A 12,496-nucleotide genomic window follows, 5' to 3' on the forward strand; every position below is an offset into this window, starting at 1 on the left:
AAATAAATAAACGTTGAAAAAAAAAATTAAAAAAAAAAAAAAGAAAGTTCGAGTCCCACGTCGGGTATGAAGATTACTTAAAAATAAAATCTTAAAAAAAAGATAATAAATAAAAAGCCAGCTTTCTTTGCCTATAATCCACAAGTGGTTAAAAGACAAGAAACTCTTGGTTAAGGTAGTAACTGCTTAGTTCTTCTCATTAGCAAAACTAAACACGTCAAGGGTCCACCAACAGGTTCATAGTTGCCAGAGATATCCAGAAAGACAACAAAGATCTATCATAGTCCTTTTAAGTTAAAATATTTGAAATACCTGAGATCAAAAAAGCAGGGAGAACATGTTTCAATGTATTCTCCTGGGAACAGAGGGAGTTGAATAACGTGTGGTGCCGTGACACCAGAAGATGGGAGGACAGTAGCTGCTGTCACCTGCACTGAAATCGTCACTTGATCTCCACAGAACAGAGAGGGTATAATGAAAACAGGACTGGGTGGTTCTTTATTTTTATTATTGTTGAAATATAATTCACATACCATAAATTCACCCTTTTAAAGCATACAATTTAGTATATTCAAAGTAGTGCAACCATCACCACTATCTAATTCCATAACATTTTCATCACCCCAAAAGAAAGTCCATACCCGTTAGCGGTCACCCCTCATTCCTCTCTGCACGGAGCCTCTGGCAACCACTGATTGACTTTCTGACTCTATTGTCTATTCCAATGTCTATTCTGGACATTTCAAATACATGGAATTATACAATATGTGGATAGATGACATTTTGTTTACCCCTTCATCAGTTGATGGACAACTCAACATTTAGGTTGTTAGGATGGGTTGATTCTTGAAGCCAGGAGAGCATAATGGTCAAGGTCACCTTCTGCAGGAAGGCAGCCAGCCTCTGACTGAGCCCCTTCCAGACCCTCTTACCCTGCCCAGTTCAGAGCCACGGTAACTGTTTCAATAATACTTAAGACCCCACTCTGTGCCAAATCCTGGAAATACAAAGGTGAATGTCACAGGGTCCCTCTGGAACCTTGGATTTCTTGCTCTGAGAGACCCCTGTGAAATAAGTCTTTCAAAAGCTTTTGGCAAAAGAAAGCAACCACACGTCAGATTTAGCAAGCAAACGACAGCTCTTAGAACATCTGAAGCACCTGGTCCTTTTTATCACCCAACTTCAACAAAAACCTTTCAGCCAATCTTGAAGAGGTAAATAGGTTTAACCACTCCCTAGCTTTTGAGTGATACTGGACAAGTTACCCTCTCTAAATCTCAATTCTTTATCTGTGAGATGAAGCTAATAATGTTACTTACCTTGTAAGATTAGGGTAAGGATTAAATGAGTTCAGTCAAGTAAAACAGCACACAGTAAGTGCTTCAAGTATTAACTACAAACTAAGCTAGTCTTTTTTTTATTTTTTTTAATGTTTATTTATATGAGAGAGAGAGAGAGAGAGAGAGAGAGAGAGAGACAGTGTGAATGGGGGAGGAGCAGACAGAGAGATGGAGACAGAATCCGAAGCAGGCTCCAGGCTCTGAGTCGTCAGCACAGAGCCCGATATGGGGTTTGAACCCACGAACCTGAGCCAAAGTCGGACACTTAACCGACCAAGCCACCCAGGCGCCCCACGCTAAGCTGGTTCCTGATGCTAAAATTCTAAGCTCTGCAATTCCTCAAATTCTTGACTCAGCCTTGAGTGAAGAAACCACTGAACACTGATCTCAAGGTAGCAGATGAGCCAGGGAAGAGCAAAAACTACTCACCAGCACCAAGATTTTAATTTTAATTAGCCAGTTGTGGAAACAAGCAGAGCTTCTCATTTATAATTATAAATCCACCCATGGTATTCACTTCTTGAAAAATGTGGAAGAAAAGAGTCGGTTCAAAACAATTCCTCCTTTCCTTCACATTCTCATGCTTTTCCAGTTATTTCCAACACTAATTCTTCTTTCTTGGCCTCTCTCCTGCAGCCAGCATTGAGTTACCTTCCACTCTCCAAAGGTCCATATTGAAAAACAATCAAACAGAACGGAACTTTGCCAAATGACATCCGTACAAAGACCAAGTACATAAAAAGAGAGAGGGAAAGACAGGGGAGGGCCTATCTTTGGGAGCACAGTGGAATTATAGGCTAATAATAAAAGAGACTGGAAAGCAGATCTCACAACAAAACGGGAAGCAAAAGGCATGAGTAACCCAGAGGAAGGGGACACCTACCCCAGGTGAGGACTGCTGAGTGTTAGTGTTTGGCATTTTCCTAGAAGTAGTTATTAACACTTGACTTAAATCATTGAGTGTTTACAAGCTTGTGGGGAAAAGTAAGGGACTAGAACTTTTGTCTCAATTTTTTTTTAATGTTTATTTATTTTTGAGAGACAGAGTGCAAGCCGGGAAGGGGCAGAGAGAGAGGGAGACAGAATCTGAAGCAGGCTCCAGGCTCCAAGCTGTCAGCACAGAGCCTGATCCGGGGCTCAAATCTACGAACTGTAAGATCATGACCTGAGCCGAAGTTGGACACTTAATAGACTGAGCCACCCAGACGCCCTAGGACAGGAACTTTCTAAAAAAGATTCAGTTAGTTCTTTTTAAGGGAAACAAGATCTTCCCTTTCATTCCCACCTCTCAGAAATTCCAGAATCTGTAACAGTCCAAAGTGACTCAAAATCACTCCAAACCAGCTCACTAATTTGATTCCAATGGGAGTTCATGGTCGTGTATCCACTACCACACATCTAATGAAAGCATGAGATCCAAACTCAGAAGACCAAGATTCAAATCCCAGCTCTTTCATGTCTTGGCTACAAGACCTCACGCACATCACTTCACCTCAGTGGGGTCCCATTTTAAATCTATAAAACAGAATAGCCAACAAACAATAGGCATTCGATACATGTCAGGTAAGACTAATATTTAAACATTAAAAACTCATTACCCATCCTTCCAGGCTGTGTCTTTCCCATCGTTCTTGGAGGTCTCTAAATTGGTTACCAACCCAGAAAGGCAGACTAACTCCAGAAATTAGCACTCAAATTGATTTCAGTGGCACCACAAAGATGTATGCCCTGAAGAGTAGGCGCCTCAAGGAAAAAAAAAAACAAATTAGTGGGGCACCTGGCTGGCTCAGTCAGTAAAGCATGCGATTTTCTTTTTTTTTTTTTTTCAGAACCCTCTTTAAGTATTTTACTGACAAAATGTAGAGCCTGCGATTCTTGATCTTAGGGTCATGACTTCAAGCCCCACTTTGGGCATGGAGCCTATGTAAAAAAAATAATAATTTTTTGAAAATAGCTTGTTGTTTTCAAAAGGATCTTTAAACGAAAAGTGAAAAGGAAAGAAAATCAAGTTCACCAAGATATACTACAATGCTTTGCTGTGTTTAAAATTCCTAGTAGTGTAACAGTATAACCTGAGATTTTATTACAAAATTTAACTTCCTGCACGAAGCACTCCTCTTGGATATGTATCAACACTACTCATAAGTGACTTCGCCTAGTGTCTTAACTCTCAACACTGTCCACCTGCTAACCACTTCCACAAGTACCTCTTTTACCCAGGCCTGTCTCCAGAATTCCCTAAGTGCCCCACACACTTTCCACTGGATTTCTATTAGACATGTTAAAATCAATGTCAACAAAATTGAGCCCCAACCCCTGTTCCTCCTACAGTCTTCCCCTTTTCAGTTTAATGATAATTCCACATTCTATATCCACAACCCTTGTGGATTATACTTCAAAATATACCCAGGGCCTGACCATCTCTACCACCTCCATCTCTCCCACCCCGCCCTCCTTCGCTTGGATCATGGTGATAGCCTCGGAACTTGATTCCCCACTTCTAGCTTTGCTCCTCTGTGCTCTTTCTCTGCACCATAACCAGACTGAGATAAAAAGCAAGGTATGTCTTCTGCACTCCACTGCTCAAAACCCTCCAGTGACCCCAACTCACTGAGTAAAAGCCACCATCCTTACAATAGGCTAAAAGGCCCTCCATGACCTGCTTATCTCTCCCATTGTCCCCAACACCTCTTTGACCTCACTCTTCTACTCCCCCTCACCCACACACCTCCAGCCACCATAGCCTCCTAGCTGGCCCACAAACCTACCAGTGGTGCTCCTTCTTAGGGCTACTCAACTCTGCCTGAAGCACTGACACAGCTCCCACCCTCAGCTCCTTCAGATCGTTACTCAACAGTCACCTTCCCAGGAAGGCTTCTCTCTAAAGACTCTGAGGGAAACTGCAACCCCAGCCAACACTCCACACCACATGCCACTTCCCTCCTTCATTACAATATAATATGCACTTCATGTGGTTATCTTGTTTATTGCTCCTTGCCCCACTAAAATGTAAGATCCACAAGGGCAGAGATTTTTGCTTTTCTTGTGTATTATATTCCCAGTGTTTAGAATAGCACTGTCCAATATAATCTTTAATTTTCAAGAAAACACATTTTTAAGGTTTATTTTTTTTTAAGTTTTTATTTACTTTTGAGAGAGAGAGAGAAAGAGCAAGAGAGCACAGGGGAGGTGCAGAAAGAGAGGGAGACAGAGGATCCAAAGCAGGCTCTGCGCTTACAGCAGAGAGCCCGACACGGGGCTTGAACTCACAAACTGTGAGACCAACTGAGCCATCCAGGTGACCCACAAGGAAACACATTTTAAAAAGTAAGAAGAGGGGCGCCTGGGTGGCTCAGTCGGTTAAGCGTCCGACTTCGGCTCAGGTCACGATCTCGCGGTCCGTGAGTTCGAGCCCCGCATTGGGCTCTGGGCTGATGGCTCAGAGCCTGGAGCCTGCTTCCGATTCTGTGTCTCCCTCTCTCTCTGCCCCTCCCCCGTTCATGCTCTGTCTCTCTCTGTCTCAAAAATAAATAAAAAACGTTAAAAAAAAAATTAAAAAAAAAATGAAAAGTAAGAAGAAACAGGTGAGGGGCACCTGGGTGGCTCAGTCGGTTGAGCATCCAACTTCAGCCCAGACCATGATCTCATGGCTTGTGAGTTCCAGCCCCACATTGGGCTCTGTGCTGACAGCTCAGAGCCTGGAGCCTGCTTCAGGTTGTGTCTCCCTCTCTCTCTGCCCCTCCCCCGCTCATGCTCTGTCTCTCTCTCTCTCTCTCTCAAGAATAAGCATTAAAAAAAAGAAAAAGAAACAGGTGAAATTAATCCAATTACATTATTATATTTAACCCAATAAACTTAAAATGTTTTTGCGTATAGTACATATTGATACTATATTAATAGTATCCTTGTTATAACATTAAAAAAAAAATCAATGACATTTTACCCTTTTTTTTTTCATACTGACTCTTGAAAATCTGGTGTGTATTTTGTACTCATAGCATCTCTCTAGTACTCAACTATATTGGACAGTACAACTGTAGCACAGTGCCTGGCCCAGAGCAGCACTCACACATATTCCTTGAATGAAAGACTGTTTTCCCAGGAAGAGGCATCTATGGTATAGTAGCTTTTTAAACGTCAACTGCATTCTACATTCACAATCTCTGGTGTGATATATACACTATTTTTTCCTTAACTTGCAAAAATACTTTTAAAATACAACTTTAGGGGCGCCTGGGTGGCGCAGTCGGTTAAGCGTCCGACTTCAGCCAGGTCACGATCTCGTGGTCCGTGAGTTCGAGCCCCACATCGGGCTCTGGGCTGATGGCTCAGAGCCTGGAGCCTGTTTCCGATTCTGAGTCTCCCTCTCTCTCTGCCCCTCTCCCGTTCATGCTCTGTCTCTCTCTGTCCCAAAAATAAATAAACGTTGAAAAAAAAAAACTTTAAAAAATAAATAAATAAATAAATAAATAAATAAATAAATAAATAAATAAAATACAACTTTATATTGCTTCTATAAATGAGAGAGAATGGGTCTAAAGCTAACAGGCCTGGGCTTCAGTCCCTGCTCAGTCATTCATTCACTAGTCTGGGATGAATCTAAAGTATGGACTCCACCAAAACTGTTTCTTCATCTGTGGAACAGGGACAATACTGACCTTCACAGGATCGTGGTGAAAATTAAATGAGATGTTGATATAACCTGTTTGTAACTGAGAAAGTCATCATTAAGTAAAAGAGACTAAGAAGCCAACCCAAGCTTTTTTCCTATGCCTATCATTTCCACATGGACCAATAATACAAAAAACGGCAAGGCAGTCTGACAAAAGAGCTAGGTCTCAAGTTCAAAAGCCTTGTCCTCCGCTTATAGCTATGTGACCTTTAGAAAGTCATGCATTCACCAAACGTTTACCAAGTGACTACAACATGCCAGGCACTAGGGTAGCAGCCAAACAAGATATGAACCCTACCCTTGAAGGATGTGCAGTCTAGGAGGAAGAAAGAGATGAGGAAACAAGGAAACAATAAATTGTTTTTAAAAATCAAGCCACTCTCTCTTAGGTCTGTTTGCTCATTATGAAATGGGAATAATACCTTCCCAACATAACCCAAAAGGCTGCTACAGAAATTAATTTTTAAATGTTTGTCAAATACTTCAAAAACTTTAACTCACGTTTTTTGTTTTGTTTTGTTTTTTTATTTTTTTTCAACGTTTTTTTATTTATTTTTGGGACAGAGAGAGACAGAGCATGAACGGGGGAGGGGCAGAGAGAGAGGGAGACACAGAATCGGAAACAGGCTCCAGGCTCTGAGCCATCAGCCCAGAGCCGACGCGGGGCTCAAACTCACGGACCGCGAGATCGTGACCTGGCTGAAGTCGGACGCTTAACCGACTGCGCCACCCAGGCGCCCCATTGTTTTTTTAATAATTTTGTAAATGTTTACTTATTTTTGAGAGAGAGAGTGAGAGTGCTAGCAGGGTAAGGGCAGAGAGACAGAGCCAGAGGATCCAAAGCAGGCTCTGCACTGACAGCAGAGAGCCAGATGGAGGCTTGAACTCAGAACTCTAAGATTGTGACCTGAGCTGAAGTCAGGCACTCAATGGGGTCACCCAGGCACCCCTTTAACTGTTAAGCATAGTCATTTTTTCCCCCTACTTGTAATCCAAAACGACTCTGGCTCCTGTGACTGTCCAGTTTGAACATTCACTCCAGTTATATCACATCCATGAAATTCATTTCACTTCAGCAAATTTTAGTAAGCATGCAGAAAAAAAGGATGAGCAGCTTTAACACAGGTATTTAATACCGAAATAATGATCCAGGTCACAATTCAAAGGAACACAACCCAGACCTCTCAGTTACCCTACCTACTTACAGTGTGTCAAGATAAGCAATCATAGGGTAAGGGAAACTGAATAATTTAAACTGAAGAAAGAGGAAAAGTCATAAAGCAGTAGAGACACTGTGTCCAAGATTTCTGCAGTGTTGCTGAGGTAATACTGGGCTAGGTCGTGATCAACAATTTAGGCTAAAAGCCATTTTATGGCCAGAGTAAAGCGCCCACACTCCTTTTTTAAGCCTCGAAGTTGATCAGATCTGGGAAAATCTCAAAGAAAGATGATCTGAAGGGCTAGGTTCCCAAGAAGTGGAACCCTACCCAACCAGGACAAAGTGGGTGTGACGAAAGCAAAATGATCAAGATTCTGTGATCCTTCCTGAAGTTTAAAAACTGAATGGGACCCAAATCAAAGTCTGGTGTAACAATCATTCCCAAAGAAGAAGGAAGAAAGAGACTCTCAGATGGGGTTCACACCGCATCTTCTTCCTGATTTCTCCTTTCCCTCCTTGTCATATTCTCAGGAGCCCCCTTCCAGCTCGGTCCCAAGTCGCCCCTTCCTCCAGTCCCGATCCCTCCACAAAGGTCACGCCTCTTCATCCCTGGCACCAAAGCTCCTTTCCCCCTTCCGGCAGGACCTGACGCCCGCCGCAACCCTGGCCGCCTCCGCGTCCACTTCTAAGAACCCCAGCGCGCGGCCCGCCGTGCGCCCACCCCGCTCGGGCGGGAGCCGGGACACCCCTCCTCGGAGGCCGGAACCGCCGCGCCAGGCCCCTCCCACAGGAAGCCGCCGCCCCCCGGCGCCCGGGCTGCACCGCCCCGGCCCACCACGCGCGGCCCGCCGCCCGCCGCCCACCCCGCGCCCCCGGCCCGCCCGCGCGCCGAGCCCCCCGCGCCCATCGCGCCGGCGCTCGCTACCTGCCGCGGCCACAGAAGCGGCGCCCAACTCCGCTCCCACTTCCGCCTTCCACCGCCCGCACTCGGGCCGGGTCACGTGACCGCGCGCGGTCACCTGACCCGGAAGAGGCTGGCCAGAGCTGCAGGTGTGGGCAACCTAGGCAGGGCCTGGGTACATTTGTCCCGGAGTCGGCCTTCGTATCATTACTGTGTTGGAAAGTGGAAGGGCTTTCCGCTCGCTAGCTGATCCTGGAGCAAGCAAATAAGTGAAGGCTCACTGTGTGCCAGCTGATCCTGGAGCAAGCAAATAAGTGAAGGCTCACTGTGTGCCAGGCGCTTCATTCACTCCCGTCAACCTCGGAGGCGGGTCTATCGTTAGTTCCATTTTACAGGTGAGAGGAGGCTAATCAAGTCAACAAATATTTACTGAGCTCCTTAAGGTTATGCAGTAAATACAGACGCCCAGTTAAATTTGAATTTCAGATAAACTGCTGTGCAATATATAGATATCCCCTAAATACTCCACGGGACATATTTATACTAAAAAAGCAAAAAAGTATTTGTTGTTTATCTGAAAATTTTAGTTGGGCATTTTGTATTTTTACTTGCTGTATCTGGCAACCCTATGCCTACCAGGTACCAGGCACCATTCTGGACTCTAGAAACACAGAAGTAGTCTTTATGGAGCATCTATTTTTGTGACATAAAGCAAAGGTAGGAAAGCTTCAAAAACCCCAGGGTGGGTCCATAAAGTGCCTCACCCCACCAAACCAGCCCCCGTTTCCTTAATCTACAAAGCAGATAGAATGTTATTAATTATAAAGAACATTTCAAATCAACAGTCTGTACTAACGAAGACTCTAATTCTTCACTTTTAATCACTATTTATTTAAAATTAATACTATTTGGAGTGCCTGGGTGGCTCAGTCAGTTAAGTGTCTGACTCTTGATTTCAGTTCAGGTCATGATCTTAGAGTTTCGTGAGTTCCAGCCCCACATCAGGCAGTACAGAGCCTGCTTGAGATTCTCTCTCTCTCTCCCTTGCTCTCTGCCCCTCCCTCATTCACTCTGTCTCTGTCTCTCTCAAAGTGTATAAATAAACTTAAAAAAAAAACTTTAAATAAATAAATGAAATACTAATCACATAATTAGCCTTAAGCACTGCAAACTATCCTGTTATTTTGGAGTTTTTGAGTTTAGATGGATCCTATTATGCATGCAAATTAAATTCGTTGAGTACTTAGTCTCTACTGTTCCTATTCCCATTCCAAATCCAGGAGATGGCATTTCAAGGAGATACAGGCCTCTCTTGTAGAGACACAGGTTCTAAAGGTGCGATGATGAGAGAATTGGAAGGCAGGGGGCTGGCACTCTCCAGGGGCCGAAGCATTGGTCCCCTGGCTCAAGCCTCTTTTATTTTTGCAAATTGTCTTATAACAGCAAGCACATACAACGTAGTATTTGACATCCTGACAGGTCCTACACCTGCAGTGTATTCCATACCGGGTCATGAGTACATCTGGTGCTAGACAAAACATTCTTATCCCAGGCCTGGCGCCTGTATGGTGTCCTTCTGGAGAGAACGAGCAGTCCCTGCCACCTTCTGTCCTGGTAATGAAACTGCTTTCAGTTTCTTGGTGCTCTCTCTCTTTCCTTCAAGACATTCTTAGGGTGCCTCTGGCTTCTTGTTCTCAAACACTCTCATCCTATCTTGAGCCCTACATTAATTCCTATTAAAACTATAAAACTATTTAAAACTTCTCTAGTTCCACTGAAGGGAGTTATACTAATTGTATTCCAGAGGAATTGGGAAAGGATTCCTTGACTTGGTGGTATTTGAGTAGATGTTCACTAAAAGATAGAAAAGACCAGGCAAGCATGCTCACAATTGCGCATTAAAGGAGTAAAACCTGGGGTGCCTGGGTGGCTCAGTCGGTTGGGCGTCCGACTTCGGCTCAGGTCATGACCTCGTAGTCCGTGAGTTCAAGCCCCGCATCAGGCTCTGGGCTGACAGCTCAGAGCCTGGAACCTGTTTCGGATTGTGTGTCTCCCTCTCTCTCTGACCCTCTTCTGCTCATGCTCTGTCTCTCTCTGTCTCAAAAACAAATAAATTAAAAAGAAAATTTTTTTTTAATTAAATAAAGGAGTAAAACCTAATGAGTGTATGGTGATCTATGGGGCCCTACATGATCCCTCCTCACCTCATCTCCAATTACTCTTCCCCTCGGTACTCTGCTTCACCCACTCTGGCTTGGGGCTTTAGGACTGGATTTTCCCTTTGCCTGGAAAGCTCTTTCCCCAGGTAGTCAGATGGCTGACCCCTTCATCTCTCATCAAATGTTTGCTCAACTATCACAGTGAAGCCTTTCCTGATCACCCTATTTAAATATGCAACCCATCTCTTACTCCCCCTCCTACCAGCCTCCTTCCTGCTTTAGTTTTTTCTTCATATCTCTCCATACTTATCACTATCTGACATATATGAATATATGCATGTGTGTATGTACCATGTTTCCTACTACAAGAATTGTGAAGATAGGAGCCATATCCCAGCTCCTAAAGCAGTGCTCGGCCCACAGAAGGTCTCTTTAAGTAAACTGCTGAATGAATAGATTTCATCAACATTTATTGAACTGTTGAACACATTGCTGTAGATCCTACAGTATAGATTTTTTTGAAAAGACATACAATAAATTCTGAAATGTTTTCATAAAAGTGTCCCTCAAAAGTTACAAATTGAATTGAAATGGTCATTTGAGGAAAAAGACCCCAAAACACAGTCCCTGACTTCCAACCTACATTAAAAAGACACACAATTAATTACAGTGCAAAGGAGGAATAATAACTGCTTATGGAGCAACAGAACTAAAATGTCCTGAAGTGTAAGGGTGCCCGGATGGCTCTGTTAGTTAAGCAGCCAACTTTGGGTCAGGTCACGATTTCTCGCCTAGTGGGTTCAAGCCCTGTGTCGGGCTCTGTGCTGACAGCTCAGAGCCTGGAGCCTGCTTTGGATGCTGTGTCTCCCTCCCACTCTGCTGCTCCCCTACTTGCACTCTGTCGCTCTCTCTTTCTCTCAAAAAATGAATAAACATTAAAAAAATTAAAAAATAAAAAATAAAATGTCTTAAGTGTGATCAGAAAGAAAAGCTCAAATCTGTCCTTGGGGAAAAATCTGATTTGAGTGATCAGAGACTGCTTTATAGAGGGGTCCACTGACCTGCTTCTTAGAGACTAAATAAGTAATGATTGGTCAGCACAATTTTCTGGAAGAAGACAAAACATGAGCAAAGACAGAGACAAAAAGTCTGTGAGACACTGCCAAGAGTGTTCAAAGGAACGCTAGGATACTAAAGTATCACCAAAGTCAGGGAAGGAGAGACAATTCAGAAAAGGATGGTCAGCGATGTCAAATTCTGCAGAGAAACAGAAAGCTGAGAAATAAAACCAAAAATTTTTTATGAACATTAGAAACAGCCTTCCACCATGTCATTTCAGGCAGGGCAAGTAGGACAAAAGCCACTGGCTCTGGAGACTGAAGAGAACTTATGGTAAGAAAAATTGAGACAGATGTTTGGGGAAAGAAAGAGGATTTGGGCACCTGCGGAAGGGGACCTCCAGGGCACTGAAGGATTTTCGGAGGTAGGATGGATAAATTATAAAAAAGGAGTAAGATTTAAGACTTGACAGAGAAAGCTTAGAATAAATCAATGTCGCTGAAGATGAAAGAAAACCCACTTCAACATTCTGCCAAAATTCTCCAGCATGAATTTATAACAGGCCAGATATCCTAATTATGCAATCTCCGATTTAAAAAGGAATTTAGAAGTCATCTAATACTCCTTTCAGTTCCGTCCAGCAAGGAATTTTTCGCTAGTAAATTACATGCCTTACTTAGGGAAGTGGGCAAGGACAGCAAAGACCCCTCTAATGAAGCAGGGGTAGGTAAGCAGCAGTCAGTAGAGCATAATGGATAAGAAAGTGGCTCAGGGTCGGTTTGTCCAGGTGTCCTTTTTGTTGTGGTGGTAGTTTTTCGTCCGTTTGTTTTTTGGTAAGTAGCCTCCACGCTCAGATCCCTGAGATCGAGAGTCAGCCCCGGGTGTTACCAAATACTAGACGTGTTAGGTGGGCCTAGCTGTAAAATAGTACCTATCTCTTAGGCTTGTTGTAATCATTAAATAATCTGTAGTTTATCTGTATTGACTTACTTGTAACTACGAGACTATATACAGGTTTTCCATTTAAGAGTAAAGGAGGCGCTAAAGGGTGGACGCAGAAACCTATCTCCTGGGGGGGGGGGGGTCTCTCGAAGTTTGACCCCGCCCACACCTGGCTGGGCCGCTGGCGACGTCGCGCCTGCGTGCGGGTAGCCTTGAGCCCAGGGTATTCCTATGCCGCAGCCAGGAGGCGCCGCTAAATCATAA

The 12,496-nt window shown here is 43.8% G+C and overlaps 1 protein-coding gene across 1 annotated transcript in view; it reads right to left on the reverse strand.

The window, feature by feature from the left end:
• Nucleotides 1–8,193, reverse strand: part of WWP2 (WW domain containing E3 ubiquitin protein ligase 2) — a 149,408-nt gene extending 141,215 nt beyond the window's left edge. Inside the window, exon 1 of the mRNA XM_086689042.1 lies at nt 8,097–8,193. The gene's annotated coding sequence lies outside the window, so the exon portion shown is untranslated. The remainder of the gene's footprint in view (nt 1–8,096) is intronic.
• Nucleotides 8,194–12,496: the final 4,303 nt, after the last annotated feature.

The sequence above is a fragment of the Puma concolor genome, chromosome E2 (assembly GCF_028749965.1).
Source record: "Puma concolor isolate L17-30 chromosome E2, mPumCon1.1.hap2, whole genome shotgun sequence".
NCBI lineage: Eukaryota > Metazoa > Chordata > Mammalia > Carnivora > Felidae > Puma > Puma concolor.